Source organism: Dermochelys coriacea, chromosome 9 (assembly GCF_009764565.3).
Source record: "Dermochelys coriacea isolate rDerCor1 chromosome 9, rDerCor1.pri.v4, whole genome shotgun sequence".
NCBI lineage: Eukaryota > Metazoa > Chordata > Testudines > Dermochelyidae > Dermochelys > Dermochelys coriacea.
The window spans coordinates 81839053-81857948 of NC_050076.1; the positions used below are offsets into that span (position 1 = coordinate 81839053).

At 41.3% G+C, this 18896-nt stretch overlaps 1 long non-coding RNA gene across 1 annotated transcript in view; it reads right to left on the reverse strand.

The window, feature by feature from the left end:
* The window catches only part of LOC119861752, a 64849-nt gene that overhangs the window by 12045 nt on the left and 33908 nt on the right, over positions 1–18896 (reverse strand). Inside the window, exon 2 of the long non-coding RNA XR_005295019.2 lies at positions 11528–11601. This is a non-coding gene — a long non-coding RNA (uncharacterized LOC119861752). The remainder of the gene's footprint in view (positions 1–11527; positions 11602–18896) is intronic.

The following is an 18896-nucleotide window of genomic DNA, read 5'->3' on the forward strand; positions in this document are numbered from 1 at the left end:
ATGATAGACTGAGTCCCTTCCTAGCTATATACCTTGACAATGGCAGAATTATAGTGACGAATAGGCCCATTAAAGAACAATTCATTTTTAGTTCTGCTGAGCAACTGCACCAAGTGAGTTGTAGATACTTTAAACTCCCAGAAGATTTTACATCCCTTGAACAAATCTTTTTATCTCCATCAGTATCCCATATTCTTCCACTATGAAGACAAAGCCCTGAGCTCTTCTGGCGTACTTTGCTCTTATAGTAATATTGTTTTAGCCAAGAACAGTTAAAAGGGATGCTCTCAAAAAATTAGTTTTAGTATACACATGCAAATGGCTGAATCTGGTATGGATGGAAATGTTTGTCTTTTTTTTTTTAAGTGTAAACATTCTCCTGCAGAGTTCTAGAACTAAGGCTTTGTCTATACTACCTTGTGTCGCCACAGCTATGCCGCTAAAAGCTGCGCAGTGTAGCTGCTATATGTCAGGCAGGAGAAAGCTCTCCTGCCGACAAAAAACTTCCACCCCGCATGAGACCAGACCACTCCAGCCAACAAAGCGCTGTTCATACCAGAGCTTTTCGTCAGTAAAACTTTTGTTGTTCAGGGGGGTGTTTTTTTTTAACAATCCTGAACGACAAAAGCTTTGCTAATGAAGTGCCAGTGTAGACAAAGCCTAAAGGTTGTATTAGTGCAAGAAACCCAAAGTGCAAAACTGACTAAAAATATGAAGTATAAAAGCAATCTACTTTCACATTCAGTCTGACAGATTCACAAAACAAATAAAACAAAACAGGTCAAAACCCCCACCAACAGACCAAAACAAAACACACCAGTTGTTTTTGTTGTTGTTGGTTTTTTTTTTTGTCGGAACTTCAAAAATGTTTCAATTCCAGTAAAGTTTTCTTTTATGCTAATTCTTGTTTTAGCCATAACAGTTTCTTCTGACCCTAATTAAGACCAATCATGGGTGAAAGAGGCTCTTCTGTTGGTTTGAACTGATAGACCTGTGTTCTATTGTGCATATGCACAATAGGGCTGAATTAAAGTTTCATGGGAATGTTAATTCTGGTATTTCCTAACTTGTGAGTTCTTGACTTTGCAACCTTAACACTTTAAATACAGGGCTTTTTGGTAGGGAAGATACCCTACTATGCCATACTATAGCATTAATCAGCACTAAGATGAACTGCTATTTTCTTGTGTGACCTTAGAGACTAACAGATTTATTTGAGCATAAGCTTTCATGAGCTACGAAATAAATTTGTTAGTCTAAGGTGCCACAAGTACTCCTTTTCTCTTTTGCGAATACAGACTAACACAGCTGCTACTCTGAAACCTGCTATTTTCTTGCATATCATAGAATCATAGAATATCAGGGTTGGAAGGGACCTCAGGAGGTCATCTAGTCCAACCCCCTGCTCAAAGCAGGACCAATCCCCAATTTTTGCCCCGATCCCTAAATGGCCCCCTCAAGGATTGAACTCACAACCCTGGGTTTAGCAGGCCAATGCTCAAACCACTGAGCTATACCTTCCTCCCTCAAGGCATGGTAATATCTAAAATCATTCTGTGAGTTATTTACAGAAGTAAATAAAACCTGGTCTCTACCTGACTTTGCTTGTTTCCAGGAATACAACCAATCAAGGGCTTCTCTGTTTATGCTTTTAGTAGTTTGGCTATGATCCAGAGTGTTTCCTGGCCATATAATGGCAATCAAAATAATGCTAATGCTGGCAACACTTACTGGAATGATAAACATAGTATTTAAACAGATCCAAGCCTTTTGTTCTCCAACTCAATATAACCTTTACCCATGCTATTAATGTTGGTAATATTTTTTTCTTACCACCAACTATGGACTCACTAAACTACAGCTGGTCTTGGACCCCTATAAGTCAATCTAATTAAAACTAAGGAGTTAGCTTTTCTTCTTTAAAAAGGAGTACTTGTGGCACCTTAGAGACTAACACATTTATTTGAGCATTTATTTGAAGTGAGCTGTAGCTCACGAAAGCTTATGCTTAAATAAATTTGTTAGTCTCTAAGGTGCCACAAGTACTGCTTTTCTTTTTGCGGATACAGACTAACACGGATGCTATTCTGAAACCTTTTCTTCTTTATTAACCATTAGCTGTAATTTGCATAAGATGATACCTGACTATCATGTTCCCCCCGGCACCACCAGGATTCAGTTGCTTTTCGAGTTAAAATGAATATTTTCCGAATGTTTAGCTTAAACTTTTCCATCCTTAGCTTCAAGTCACTGAATGAAGTGAACTGTAACTCACGAAAGCTTATGCTCAAATAAATTTGTGAGTCTCTAAGGTGCCACAAGTACTCCTTTTCTTTTTGCGAATATAGACTAACACAGCTGCTACTCTGAAACATGTTGATAAATTGGAAAGGGTTCAAAGAAGAGCCATGAGGATGATTAAAGGATTAGAAAACACACCTTACAGTAATAGACTCAAAGACTTTAATCTATTTAGCTTAAAAAAGAGAAGCTTAAAGTGTGACTCGGTTACAGTCTATAAGTATCTACCTGGGGAACAACTATTTAATAATGGGCTCTTCAGTCTAACAGGGAATGGCATAACATGATCCAATGGCTGGAAGTTGAAGCTAGACAAAATCTGACTGGAAATAAAGTGTAAAATATTGACAGTGAGGTAATTAACCATTGGAACAATTTGCACGGGTTGTGGTGGTTTCTACATCACTGACAATTTTTAAATCCAACCTTGGATGTTTTTCTAAAAGATCTGCTCTAGGAATTATTTTGCGTAAGTTCTATGGCCTGTTATTATACAGGAGGTCAGACTAGAGGATCACAATGGTTCCTTCTGGCCTTGGGATCTATGAATCTTTAAGGACAGAATATTTTCCTTACTTTGTTCATATTGTTATCTTGAAGACATTTAGAGTCTCTGCTTATGTCCCCTTGGAGCAGTCTTTTTTTCTAAATTATATACATTTAGCTGCTTCAGTCCCTCCAATGCCAAAATCTTTATGCTCGTGCCCTGCAAGGCAGAATGCATCCAACAAATCATTGATTTGCTGATCAGTAGTAAACTACTGTAAGTCACCTTTAACAGTACAATACAGTCTTAAAGTTTCCTTCCGAGAGTTCTCTCTCTTCCAAAAGGAGTTGTCAGGTCCTTGGGCTTCATAGCAAATTTTCCTGATGAAGAGCAAATTCTCCTAAGGGTTGAAGTTAGGGCTGTTACTACATCTGGTCAAGACCTATCCGGAGCATGCTTAGAGCAAAGAATGAACGGATATGTTATTCTGCAAGTCAACAATTATTGACTAGGGCATCTGTCTTATTTGGGCATAGGTGTCAGCTTCCTCCAGGCCTGGGGTGTGCGCAACGTCCCTCTCTGCCCCAAGCCCAGCCCCCAACAACGTTCCCTCTAATTTTTTATATCCATGTGCAGAATGCATTTTATTATGTGCACCAATATGGAGGTGATGTGTGGTGGGGGTGGGGCCGAGGGTTTCAGAGTATGGGAAGGGGCTCACGGCTGGGTCAGAAGGTTGGGATGCGGCAGGATGAGGGCTCTGGCTGGGGGTGCGGGCTCTGGGGTGGTCCAGGATGAGGGGTTTGGGGTGTGGGAGGGGGCTCAGGGCTGGGGCAGAGCACTGGGGTATGCGGGGGGGGGGGGTGAGGGCTCCAGCTGAGGATAGAATCTCTGGGGTGGGGCAGGGATGAGGAGTTTGGGGTGCAGGCAGCCCTGGGGCAAGGGCCAGAGGACTCTCCTGAGCCCTCTCTCTGATGGCAGCATGGAGCTCTGGGGCTGGGGGAGAGGCCTGTGGCAGCCCTGCATACCACAACTTGCTCCCCTCTCCAGCCCCACCCACCCTCTACCTCTCTCCTCTCCAAGCTGCTGTGGCTGCATGACCCTTTATAATCTGCTGCACGGTCACACAGCTTAGAGGGAACTTAGGCCCCCACCTGACACCTTTTCCCAAACCCCCATTCGCGTCCCGCCTCTTCCCGCCCCCGCTCCACCCCAAGCCCTGCCCCCACCCATCCCTTCTCCTAGGTGCCTGTCCTGACCTGCCTCTTTCCACCCCATTGCCCAAGTGTACCCCATCCCCGCTCCTCTCTTCTTCCTCCCAGAGCCTCCTGCCTGCCCAAAACAGCTGATTGAGGCAGGCGGAAGGCCCTGGGAGGGAGGGGGAGGCTTTGATAAGCAGAGCTGCCAGCTGATGGGAGACGCTGTGAGGGAGAGGGGACCTGGCTGCGGGTGGGTGCTAAGCACCTGCTAATTTTTTTCTGTGGGTGCTCCATCCCCAGGATGTCCAAAAATTCAAGGGGATTTCCAAATGAAGCCACTGAGCTGCTAACAAATACATGCTGACTTTCCATTAAAATCAGCTGCTGATATTGGAGAATAGCAAGTGTTGCAACAATCATTAAAAAAGGCACAAAAGGGTGATCCTGAGAATTACAGCTCACTGAACCTCATTTAAGTACCAGATAAACTGGCTGAAACAATGATTAATAATGATTAGTTTTTTTCCACCAAATGCATCCGATGAAGTGAGCTGTAGCTCACGAAAGCTTATGCTCTAATAAATTTGTTAGTCTCTAAGGTGCCACAAGTACTCCTTTTCTTTTTGCAAATACAGACTAACACGGCTGCTACTCTGAAACCAATGATTAAAGAGAACATTATAGAACACCTAGTTGAACAGGGTGAGAGGGACCAACCAGCATGACTTCTGTAAAGAAAAGTCAGACCTATCTAATTTACTTGAATTCATTTGAACATGTAAACTAAACATTGTCTACAGAAGAACTGATTGATATAATTTATCTGGACTTTCAAAAAGTCTGATATAAGTTTCGCCTTTAAGAAGTTAAGGGGACTAAGTATTGGGAGATAAGAGCCTTGTACTGTCAGGGATTGGAAACTGGGTAAGAGTCAGAAAACAAAGTAAGATTCAAAATGGATTAGATATTTATACAGCCAATGGGGCATATCCTCAGCTGGTGTAAGCTGTCATAGCTCTATTGACTGCAATGGAGCTATGACAATTTACACTAGCTGAGAAGCTGCTCCAGTGCTAACATCTATAGTTACATTGGAGAGGGAAAAAAACGGTTTAAACTCCCTTGCTTCAGGACATAAGCCAACCATCTTTGCAATGCCAGCAACTAAGCATTCCCTTTGGGCAGGTTATTTTATAATTGTTTATTACATGGATCCTTACATCTTCCTGAGAAGCGGCTCATACTGTATACTGCTGAAGATGGGATACTGGATGAGGTGATTTTACTGGCCCAATTTAATATAGCATTTCCTGGAGAAAGTAGAATCCAGGTAGTCAGCTGTCTCTACATTCAGCTAGCAGGTCTGAGCATATACAAATGTTCATCACTGGAAGTGTAGCCCTTTTACTAGCAAGTAAATGGGTCAAATGACCAATTCCATCCCACTTTTAAGTCTGCTGAATTTAGCACAAAATTTATTATAAATTTGATTTTAAATTGTTTGAGTATACAGGCAACAGGAAAATATCAGGAAAATAACAAGGCAAGTTACCCTTTGATATCAATTGCAAATTCTGCTGCAGAAATATTGAATTTATGGCACAGTACCACCAATTTGTTGTTCATATGTAGATATTATTTAAAATGCTGATTATTACAGCTTAAAAGACAAAACAATTTGCAGAAAGTAAGACATCAAAAAACCCAAAGAATGCAAGTCTTCTATATAAACAAGCCCAGTACATGGAGCTGTTGCTTCAATTTATACCCCTCCTCCCCCATGAATCCATGACTTCAAAGGCATCGTTCATATTCTTCATATTTGTTCTGTGTGTTCAAAAAGTGACTATGTTGTTGTTCACAAATGAGAGACATTTAACATGTCCCTCATTTCCTATATTGGATTTGAGTGTAACACACAAAAAAGAAGAGAGAGACAGATAAATGTGTCCTACTTATAGTGAAAGATAACTATTTTATGTTCTTTGACACAGTGCCCAAAATCTGACAACCAGGAAGAGATGCTTTTCTTCTCAAAACAAAAAACAATACTCAGAATAATAAGAAACAAGCATGTGAGGTTGCTGCATTTTGTCATAAAGGCTGAAAAGCTATTGATTTTCTGGACTGTATCTCAGTTGATCCAAAAGGCCATATCTCAGCAGAGCAAGAAGACTGAAATTCCAAAGAGAGAAATTGGATTTCACAAAGGACAGCTGCCAACTTCCTCCCCTTTCAAATACCTAACCTCTCAGATGTATCTTGGCAGGCAAAGCAAGAAGAACTTTGAGGCATCTTAAGGATAGTATTGTCACATTCCAGGGTGCAATCCAGACCAGTGAGGGGTTGTGTCACCAGCTGCACCACAACCTTGGGTGTCTTACAATGCTTTGCTGTTGTAACTCTTAACCAGAGCCACTCACAAACAGCTTACCTGCATACAGGTCACACCCTGAGTGTCTGTGTATAGCTGCAGCCTTGATCCAGCAACTCTGACCTCAGCAACCTGTCAGCAACACACCAATCACATTCTAGCTTTCACCAGCCTGGGTTATTACTTGTAGGGTGACCCCAACACACTCCCAGTCCCAAATTTTCCCTAAGATTTGTGTTCTGCACTGTCCAGCCTTCGCCTGGACAATTCAGAGATTAAAGGTCCATTGCCCCTGTAAAGGATCAATATGCCACAATTTGCTTACCAAACAGTTCAGTTTAAACACAGCACTGGATGGGTTCAGATTAAAAATAAAACAAGTTTATTTAACTACAGAGAGATTGATTTTAAGTGAGTATAAGTATAAGTCAGAAATAGTTACAAGACAAATAAAGATAAGACACTTTCTAGTAGCTAAAACTTAACAAGCTAGACTTAATCCAAGGTAAAATCCTTACAACAGGTTACCAGCAACATGGCTGACCAAATTCTCAGGTCAGTATCAAACCCCAAAGTGAAAGGTCTGGTTCCTTGGTTTCTTAGGTGTAAGACTATATATATATATATATATATAAATAGAGAGAGAGAGAGAGAGAGAGAGAGAGAGAGTTATATAGTGGTATTTTTGCCCTTCACTTGTATAGTTCAGTCACCGTCTGAAATGCATTTTCTCCGAAGTTTACCCCTAGATAAAGTTCATTCCAGCTGTGAGAAAGGAGACATGGAGTCTAGGGTGAAAGAGGTTCCATGTGGTTGTTTGCTAAAATACAAATTGATCTGTTCCTGCCCCTCTTCATTGCCACTTTACAGGTGATTATCAATCAACTTTGATGATACCTGGCTAAGGTGTCAGTTTGTCCTTTGTCTTTGAGAAACTGGTTTACCCCTCCCCAGACTTGTCTGATAAGCACATCATAGTGATAATGTCAGCGTATGTTCATAACTCTCAATATGCATTTTGTACATACATTACTCAAGAATATTGATGATCAGTGTATTAGTTTTTAAATGATACTTCACAAGGCATATTTTACACAAAGATTATTACAATAATATCCAGTGTGTGAATACAGGGTTTTTTTTGATCACCAGTATCTCCTCCTGTAAAACAATACTGACATTCAAGAGCTGTGGACTCTGCTAACATTTGGGATTCTGATACATAGGAAGGCTTTATGCTTTGGGGGGAAGCCACTTTGAGTCAGAATTTCTTTGATAAGTAGGCTATATATAAAACCCATTTATAAAAAACTCTTCATTACTGACAGAGAAATAAGAAGTCTTTGTTGACCTCCAAGTGCCCACAATCTGACCTTAGGGCCATTTGTGGCAAGTTCAGTGGTCTCATGCCAATCCTTTACCTTCTAAAATGCATGTAGGCTCTATCCAAATATTTTATATACTCCCCATATCTATCAGAGAAGATGAGAAAAAAGAGTAGTCTACAGACAAGTCTGGATGCCAGGACCTTCCAAGTTCTAATTCTGTCTCAGACACTGAATCCCACTGTGTTGTTGGAGAAAACAGCCCATAAGACAATGTCCTGAGGAGTTTCACACCTTCAAAATTGGCCAGTTTCCAGGGGTTTATTGCTGCCTACAGGGTCTGCAGAGTCTCCCCTTTCAGAACACACACAGCTCCAGTTCACATCAGTGTTTGGCAAGCGTGTCCCAACCCCTGTTGAAGTCACTGATATTTTTCTCCCTGTCCTGATCCTGTATCAGACAAGGAATTCCACAAAAATCTCTTGGGACTCCCATCCTCTGCGCCTTAATCCTTAATGCTTTAATGTGCCTTGTCTAAAAACGTGCTCTAAAAAACACCACCTCCATGAGGGGCATAGTTCTTAGCACTGGGAGTGCGGCTCCCAGCGCTGGTGCACTGTCTACAGTGTTGCTTTACAGTGCTGAAACTTGCTGCACTCGGGGAGTGTTTTTTCACACCCCTGAGCCAGAAAGTTGCTGCACTGTAAATTGCCAGTGTAGACAAGCCCTGACAGCTCAGAGATAGAAACAAATCACGCTCACTATTTCTCACCTCCTAAAGAAAGCCCCTGCAACCGCCCTCTGCGTCACAGCCTTTGAACTGAGGGAATTATCAAAGTTTGCACTATGGACATCATGTGCCTCAGTATATGAAAGAGCATATTCATCTGCCAAGAGTGGACTGAAGATACACACACTAGAACAAACACAGATGAGACAAAATGAGGAGTAAGATAGCTGCCAGGACCTGGTTCTCTCACCCCATACCAGAATATAGCAGAATGTGAAGGGAACAAAGTAATGGTCCATTTAAAAAAAAGTTAATTGTCTCTGTTTTATTTTGTTTTTGCCTATGATGGGGTGGGGAGTTAATATATATCCATATGAAAATAAAACCTCTCTCTCAAGAATCTTATCCTGCCACCATTGCAGCCAGTAGTAAAATCAACATTAACAACTGCAGGAGCAGGGTTGGACTGCTTGTGAACATTTTACTATTGCACTAAATTAAAATAAGAAAAACTGTCTTTTTGTATTGTAGAAAAACTTTAAAAAAATACAGGATTTAACATTTTGGCATTATAGTGAGAACTAGAGGTTTATAAGCAAGACTATTCTTTGCCTAACTGTCTAACTAGCTCCTCCTGTGTCTTTTGCCCTAATGGGCCTGTGGATTAAATGCAAAGTTTTTTCTATTAAATGAGCCTTCAAACTAACCCTGGAAGAGACCAAGTATTTTAATTTTTTTAAACTATGTAAATCCTTTGTTTCCTGCTCCCTCCCTTGAGATTGAGGCAAAAGAAAAGATACAGAGCAACAAACTAAGTCACAGGAGGCTAGATTTGAATTCTCCCTTTTTGTTTGGGAAACTTTGAAATAGGCAAAGCCACAGTTGGTATTATTGGTGCATGAGAGACCACCCGCAGTTAAAGTTGCATCTCCCTCTCTGCTCTCCCTTACCTTTACTCAGCTCTTATCTCCTTCCTTCCCTTTTCACCTTCCTGCCTTACCATATTTAATCCTCCACTTTACTCCCACTCTCCTTTGCCTCCATCTGTCCCATTTTTTCCTTCTACTCCCACACCCTTCTCTCCCTTCCTTTATAACTCTACTTCTTTCTCATACTCCATCTGCCCCAATGCTCTGCCCCTTTGCATTTCTCTTTCCTTTTTAACACCGTCTGCTCCCTCCTACTCTCCCGTCACAAAATGCCATGTTTAGCTCAAACATGTTAAGCTATTTCTTTGCATAGGATAGCTGCTTGTGGGTTGCTCTCTAATCTCTCAGGACCTGGTGTATTTTCATACATCGGTCATGTGCTGTGTCTTCCTAGGCAATCCTGAAAAAACAATTCTGGTTCTATTTGAAGTCACTGGGAGCTTTGCCATGGACTTCAGTGGTCCAAGGTATAGCTCTGTGAGAGCTGACCTATAGCCATGGTAGTATATTGATAGGAGTGAGTGCAGATATTACAGCTTTTAGTCCCAACTCTGGCATAGGTCTTCCTGGGTGCCTGCAGTAAGTCACTTCTCTCAGTGTACCACCTACTCTTGCCCCTGTCTCCAAATCTGTAAAATGGGGATCAGTTCTCCCTCAGAGACCTTAATTTGTTAATGTTTATAAAGGACTGTGAGATCTTCTAATGGAAGGTACTATGGATATATTCAATTATCTCTTTGAGAAGACAATAGTTCCTCTGTTTTTTTTAAGTCTCTCTTTATGCCTTTAACTCATATAAAGTTTCTCTTATTCACAGTCCCTGCAAAACTTAACTAAACTTCATAATCAATAGGATGCAATTTGTGCTTAGCTCTGCAAAGATTGTACTGGACAGAAGCCAGTTTCAAATCCTAGTAATCATTTTCTACGGTTCTGCTTTTGGAAAGAGAGTCCATATTAAATGTTGTATTGCTGCTGTTATCTGGTCTTGGAAGATAGCTGATACTTCAGAATCATTGTTGGCTAGCAGCACTTATTACAGAAGTGAACATGCCTTTGCTTTACACAGACTGTGAATAAATATCCACACGGTGTATGACTGCAAATGTCACCTCAAGATACCTGCAGTTTTTTTTAAAGAGTTATTCAGAATTTATAAAGGAAAAATAATTCAGATCATTTATTTTCCACTAAGTGGTTTGAATCTGCCAGCAGGGAAATAAGAAATAAGGGCTACCAAGAACTTGCTATTATTAGTGGGCTAGGAAGACATATTTTTCACAGTTCTTGGAACAGGGTGGGATTGAACATTACTTTTCTGAGCTAAGAGTTTTGATGTACTGGGAATAAGTACTCGTTTTCATGCAAATATTTTACCTGGTCTCAGTTTTGTTATTAATAAACTTAGAAAGATAGTTGGGGAAAGAAGGGGAACAGGAATTTGGAAACTATTTTGATACCTGAAGGTTGTGTGACAAGTCAGCAACCCCATGTGTACAGTATTATAAAAATGAGAGAGAGACAGGGCTACCTATAGGCAGAGTTGTCAAACCCACAGGGCATGTGGCAGTCTCAATTTCTCAGTGGGAAGTGGGAGGGTCAGGGGGAATCACACCGCCTTCTTGCAGCTCAGTTCAAGCCAAGGCAGTCCGAAAGATCTTCTCACACAAAAACCTAACCGGTTCTCTCATCAGGAAAGAGTGCTGGCTTCTAGCAGAGGGAAGGTTTTGCTATCCAGATATATATTATTTTCAACCCCAGTTATAATTCACAATCTCTAGGATGTAACACCCAGGAAATGGACTCTGAGATAACTGTAGTAGTAGAGATATTCTCCAAAAAATCCCTCCCCATTTTCAAATAAGACCCAATAAGCACTATTTCAGGACACTACTGAAGAGTTTTTGTGACTATTTCACAAGGCTGGAGTAAACTTACCAGCCTGGACACAATCTCCTCACCCTCCCCTTACAATGATGAAAAAGGAAAAACATTTTAAAGTGATATTTTACTTGGCCTTAAAAAAAGAGGAAACTCATCCCAAGGTAATAGGTAAGTTAGGACTTTCAGAAGGCTTGGTTAGTGTACACTCCTGTTGTGCTGTATGGGTTCAATAAAGTAGCCAATTCTTCACTTAATACCAAATGTTAGTATTTGTTGAGGTAGTGTAACAGTTGCTTACCTTTCTGCCATCAGGTACAGTCCCTTCCTGAGTTTTCCTTGCTCTTGGGAGTTCATTTAGGTCTCTAGCCAAACCTAATAATAATAATAATAACTATAGTCATCCATTCCTTCCTAGGTCCAATGCAAAAAGATGTCCACATGAAACAAATTCTCCAGCTATGCTCTCCTTTCCAAGTTATAATAATGACACCACCAGCTGCTCCTTAATTCCCCTCTCAGGGCTAAGCTCTCTCAGGCTTTTTAGCCAAAAACCCCCCAACTCTTCCTCAAGAAACTTTATCCAGTCCTTTTGTTCTCACTTTAGCCCTGATCCAAGTCTCTTCCAAAGCCCTTTGACAGAAAAGACCCAACAGCAAAACCCATCAGGTGTCTTTCCACATGGAGCAAAGTGCATTTCTGACACAGCTTCCTTCCCAACATTTGTTGCTGCTAGGCCTACATCTCCAATCATCCTGGGAACTGTAAGTCCCAGAATGCTTTGGTTCTGAGATGAACCCACTGGGAATAGAGTCATGCTACACCTTGAGCTTCAACTGAAAGACACTACCAATTCTGTTACAATCAGAATGCCTGTGTGTTTTGGAGAGTGCCAAGCACACCTGTGCTGCTAGGTAACCTCAATGAACCTTTGCCTAGGAATAAAGCCATATTCCAGCCATAGCTCAACTCTTGTTTTTGGAAGTATGCAAAAATTTGGTTCCTTTCTTCTCCCTTATTATTTGTTGTACTGCTGGATAGGAAAGAAAACAGTGGACAGAGTACCCAGAAGGAAGATTTAGTCAGGCAGTTGTGACTTGGTTTTCCATTGGAAAACTCTGTTCTTATATATTTACTAACACACATTACTTTTTTTTTTCCCAAGTGAACAAATGTAGTGTTTGTGAAAGAGCACGCAGGTGTTATGCGAACTTCCCTTCCACAGCTCTCCCTGTGGAACTCAGGTGAACTTGCAACACCCCTGATGTAGTAATATGGACACCCTTTCTCAAAACACAGCTCTACCAATGCATCTTAGTCCAGATTTGCAACACATCCTACCACAAATCCTGCTTCCATCCCCAATTCTATCAATGCACCTCAATCAGGAGTTTTTACAGCCTCTGCTCACTCTACTTCTGGGCCCTCCCACAGCTCTGCTGATGCATCTCAGCCCTGACATGAACTATCTACTGCCTATTCTACTCTGTAGCCCCTTGACTGGAGAATTCCAGTTGTGTCAATTTTTCATTATTTGGGGGTTTATACAAACAAAACTAGAATGGGACCTTCCAGACAAGCCTAAATTTGAACTTGGGTCTCCAGCACAGAAAGGCTAGAGCCCTAATACATTGCATCATCACATCGTTGATGAATCTGATACCTTGGTTCATGTTCCCAAACTCAGCAGTGGCACTGGGATTTTCTGAAGAACCCTGGTTTCATATTGGTGCATGCTGAACTCTTGACTCTTTGTTGACTCAGCTTGTAAAGAAGCCCCAGTATAAAGTGAGGCCTCTTCTTCCCACCTAAAATCAAATGAATATTTGTCCCTGCATAGGCTATTGCACCTGAAGTCTCTCTGAATGTTGATATGGAAATTGTTCCCCTGCCCAGTAAGCCCTGCAGTATCATGTCCAATGTGTCAGAGCTCATTTTCAGGACCATTATTCTGGAGTGTGGAAAACCCTGCCATCCCATCTCCAATGTTTCAGAGGCATGAGCTCCCCTGGGGTACAATCTACTTTTAAATCTGTCTTCAATCTTGCCTTACAAAGCTCTGCCAAAGTGGAAGAACATTTCTATATATACAAGACACAAATGAGTGACATGTGCGTCTGGGTCTGAATGTCCATTTCTATCTGCCCACGTCAGCATCTTTGCCTGATTTCGTGTGTGTGTGTGTGTTTTATCTGTGTATGCACAACAGATGTGAACTACACTTGAGAGGAAACAAGAAAACACCTCAACTGTAGTAAGAAACCCCTTGGGTAAATACAGTATAAAATCAGAGTGATTTCCCTCACTCTGTGTTGGGCACGGGTAAATGCTGCTTTCATTATTTTAAGTTGGATGATTCTTTCTGAAAACCTTGATATCCCTACCAACAGCATCTTCTCTTGTGCCCTACCCAGACAATGGCAAAAGCTGTAGGAAATTTTTCAGTTCAGTTTTGTTCTTAGCTTACTACCTGCTCCCTCTGTCCTACTCTCCACTAATGCTCACCTACTATACATACAGAAACAGATATGTCCACGGTCATACTGTAATGTTTCAATATAGAAAGAGCAAAAGAATTTTCAGCCACATGTACCTTTTTATAAAAAGTTTAGGAAAACAAGAAAGAACAAAAGTCAAGTCTGAGAACAGATTGTATCCTGTTCTGCAACAGGCTGCAGCAGCTCTCAGAACACAATAGCTCCTAAAGGATGTACCAGGGAGAGTTTGTAGAAGTTGAAGGGTGGAGTACACAGGAAATAAAAGACATGAGACAGTTTCAAATCTGCATATACTGAACATATGATGACATACAGGTAAACAGAGATGCAGGTACACGCAATATTTTTTTGCATTACTAAAGGCTTAGGGAAGTTTTCTGTGAATGGAAGAGCAGAGACGCGTGCTATCCACACAAATAGATCTCCTTTTTTCTTGAAGTGCATTAGAAAGGCCTAGCTTCAATAAATATCTAACATGAGAAGAGCCAGAGAATGTTAAACAGAAAGAGCAATGACATATTCCACCAGCTGAACATGCTTGGGACTAGGGCTTCATCACGTATTGGGCCAGGACTCCTGGATTCCATTTACAGCTCTGTCACCAATTCCTTCTGTAGCACTGGGCAAGTTACTTAATCCCTCCACCAAGATTGTCATGAAGGAGGGAGCAATGTGTGGCATCAGGGATAGTGGGGTTTTCTGTATATTAGGAAATAGATTGAGACGCGGCATTTCACCTGGGCCAAACAGCCATCAGAGGGTGATAACTTTTCGTCACTAATATACTAGCTTTGGTTGGATTCAAAGCACCATAATAAAAGCTTGACATCTATTTCAAATCCTTTAAGCCATCCTACCTCCTTGATCCATGTATTTATGCAGAATGCCTGAGAATGAAAATTTTAATTAACTATTTCTAGCCCTCTTTTAAGATAATTACCTTCATCATCATCAACAAGACAGCATTCCCAAGTGTAGCCAGAAAGATACTATATTTCGAGCTAATACAGAATAGGATGGCTTTAAAAACTATTAGCTTCCCCCTTAGGAAGAACTAGCTTTGCACTAGTCTCTTTCCTCACTTCCCTCCCTGACCCTGATCCCTCCTTTTTCCTTCTTTGAGTGGGCATCTTCCTACATTCTTAGCCCAAGCTGAAGTGCTGATCAGTCAAAGAAGGAACCCCACTCTGTGCACGGAATCTCACTCTCCCTTTAGTGGACAGGACGTTAGATTAATTTGACCAATGTTTTGTGCCTGTCTCATAGTTCTTATGCATGGTCATTCCTAAGACAGGCAACTTATGATGGAGATTTCTGACATCAATTTGCTCTGTGCTGACCACACTATTTGCATCAATTCTTGGTGGTACAATGGTTCAAGAAGGGCAGAAATACTGTTTCCAAAATATTTTTAATCAACTCTGGAGATTAATATACCATACTAGTCCATGGGACAATACCCATAGCAACCTAGCCACATTATTTTTCCTTGTTGGGATTCCTCAGACAGGGGACATATGCAACAAACAAGCAAAGTGTGTCCTGCATCCCCCCGGAGCCCACTGAAGGATAACATCCTATTACTGCTATTAGACAATGAAGTTACATCATTAGCTCAAAGAGTAGAGCTCTTTGCTGCAGTGTTGAAAGCTCCATGGTCACACCATGCTGATAGCCAAGCAGGGATCAAAACACGGACTTTCAAATAAGTGAAGAACCCCACAATACCAGAATATATCTTACAAGGCACTGTAGTAATCAGTGTGCACTCAGGAAAGTCCCTGAGATCTGCTAAGGTTAATTGGCTATTTAAAGCTGTCACCATGAAGTCTCCCGACAAACATGATTTTACTGACTGAAGTTGATGGTTGTTTGTCACCTGCCTATGGGACTCGCAAATGAGTTGCTGTTCTCACTTGAAGTTGAAACTTCTAAGGTGACTGACTATGAAGTGACTAGTCTGTTTGTAAAAAGAAAAGGAGTACTTGTGGCACCTTAGAGACTAACAAATTTATTAGAGCATAAGCTTTCGTGAGCTACAGCTCATGCTCTAATAAATTTGTTAGTCTCTAAGGTGCCACAAGTACTGCTTTTCTTTTTGCGAATACAGACTAACACGGCTGCTACTCTGTAGTCTGTTTGTGTGGCTCTGCCCTCTACTGGGTAGAACTGTAGCCAACTGTGTCATAGAACTTATACAGCGAGAAGCTTAGACAGAGTCTCCTCCACTAGGCCAAGCAGTAGGGTCCTGTGCTTTTGGAATAGGAGGGTTCAAGTTCTGTCCATGTAGGCAGAATAGTGACTGCCCTGAAATCCTATGTGGCCATGGGCGTGTTAAAATATGAAGTCTTATGTATTTGATACCAGAAATAATTCAAAAATATTACTTAGGTTTTTTTTCTCAATTGTATCAGCTAGCAGATTAAATGCCAGCCCCTGCATAGCCAGCTGATCTCTGTTATGTGCGAACACCCAGTAGGTTTTCCATGGCTCCATCACATAGCAGGAGTTCTGTGACACTTGTTTGCAACATCACAGTACAGTGAGTGAAGCCTCATGACAGGAAGCTCAGATACTGCACTTAGGTACAGCCAGATGAACTTAAGGTGGCTAAAATTATTCTGAAAATGCCAGTGTGGGTATTCACAAAGATTCTGTGGTTCTGTGATTCCGATACACCATACAGGGGATGGTCTCTGACAGACACTCCCAATAAAGCCCCGATTTCAAAGGCAAGATCTTTATGGCCAAGGTTCCTCATGAACAATTAAACATGTCTCAGTAGGATGTTTCTAGATTTAAGGGATGCATCAAAGAACTAACACCTCACCAGGTCAAGAAGTTAAATAGTCTCCAAAACACTAATGGGCACATCAAAAATGTGTGTGTATAGATTTAAAAAAAAAAAACCTCTCTAGTTTAGGCTGCATAGCAATTTCCATTCAAAGGCCTCTCTCAAACTCTTGCTCTTTTGGCAGAAGTCTTCCATGCTTAGGGGGTCCAATCCTGCAAATAGCCATGTGAGTAATGTTAGTCATGTGTAAATGTTGGCAGCATAAGGGTCTTGGACCCTGATCCACAAAGGCATTTAAGCACCTAACTCCCATTGGTTTCAGTTGAAACCAATGCCAATGGAAGTTGGATGTCAATAGATTCTAAAATACTTTTTGAGAATCTGGGCCTCAATCTATTCAAAAGGTACTTTTATTTATTTATTTAGCCAAAATTTTAGCCATGTCAGCACAAGAGAGTGCAGAAATATTATTTCCCATTATTTAAAAATATATATGTGACTTAAACGCTTAACCATGCACCCTTAATACTTTCAGTGTAGCTTGTCTGTGTATATTTCATACAAATGTAAAGCTGTCTGCTGCACATGCTTCTAGTCTAGCATGATGAACAATGGGTTCAGTACACAGGCACTATGAAGGAATTTGTATTCTTCCTCTTGCTTTTAAATGCTTGGTTATGCAAAAGTGTGTGGCTGCCTACTAGCAAGAACTCAGGTGCTGTGGATTCATGAGCACCACAAACCTGTTGGAGCAGAACAATGAGGTTCCACATTTGCCATTCCTTCTCCACCCCCTAGCAAGAGGCTTAAAAATTAGACATGGAAAGGCCTTTTTCACATAGTCCTGCCAAAGGGCAGGGAGGTTACAAGACTATTCCCTACAGTATATTCTCAAGTGCACTGACCAGTCCTGTTCTAAGTATGCTCAAGTGCTGAAACTATTCCAGTTTCATTTGGGAGACTATCGCTATGTCAACTGCATCTCACCAGTCAGAATTTTCTTGTGGCAAGCCTACAATATTTCATTGCTCAATTACTCCCACCTATAACAATTTGGATGAGGTACTATATAGAGCACTATATAGTACTCTATGTTAGACACACAAGCTATTGCAGTACTGCTTTTGTATTACTTTTAACAGTCAATCTTTTAAATATAATGTTAGGGCTTTTTAATCCATAGATCTCAACACAGCTCACAAAAATTCATTATCTCAGTTATTCAGGGATGAAGAGAAAGGTACTTATTTTCTGTGCACAGAGAAAACAGTAATTTTCTTAAATTAAGAAATGATAAGAAAGAACAAAATTAAAGTCTCCCTGGGAAAGCTTACACGGTGTCCTTTCCAACGGCCTGCACTGATCTCTGGGAACAAAATGGCTTCTGCACACAGGTTGTTAGAAACAGAAAGTTGCAATACATAAAAAGCAAAAGGTAGTGCACAGGAGAAAACTGAGACACAAAGAAATGAAGCAATTTGTGCAAGATCATTCAACAAGTCAGTTGCAGAGCTGGGAAGAGAACCCACTTCTGGTCCTGTGATCCTTGCCCTGTTCACTAGAAAATGCTGCTTTAGGGAGGCAGCATTGCTTGCTGGATAGAATACTAGACTGGGACTCTTGAGATCTGGATGCTATTCCTGGGTCTGCCACTGGCCTGCTTGGTGACCTTGGGCAAATCAAGTCCCCATTCTGTGCCTCATTTTCCCTATTTGTAAGTGAGGATGATGATACTGACCTCCATTGTGAAGCACTTTGAGATCTGATGAAAAGTGCTATACAAGAGCTAGGCCATACTGCTCCCGGATCACCTAAACAATTCCTTCCCCCTCCCGCCCCCTCCACCCCACCCTTAGTAATGAGATCCTCCAGACCATTATCATAGGCTCCTGAGTTGCCCTTAAGGCAAGTGATACATGTTTGGTTATTTTGGTCTTTTCTCCAAGTCAGTCTCTCCAGCCCCTTAATTATTTTTATTATCTCTCTGCCTTTCCTCCAATTTGTATACATCTTTCTGGTATTAACGTGCCAGGAACTGAATGCAAAGGCTCTGGCTTCAGCTCCAAGCTCAGTGCAACTCATAGGCTGAGGGAGTCAAGGGACTTTATGTCACTGTTCCAGTCTCCAGATTAAGGGTTAGAGCAGCTTTAAGGGTTAGAGCAGCCTGCAATGGCCAGAATGATTAGAGTTGACTGCTGTAGCAATACTTCCTCTTCTGCATGATGATAAGGGGCAGGGGGCAGCATAAAGATATTCCACTCTCTCTATGCTGTCTGGGGTAGCTCCTTACATTAGTGGTATTCCCAAATGGTAGACTCTGTACTGGAGTCATATGTAACCCACAATCAGGGCTCAAGTCTTACCATATGCGGTACAAG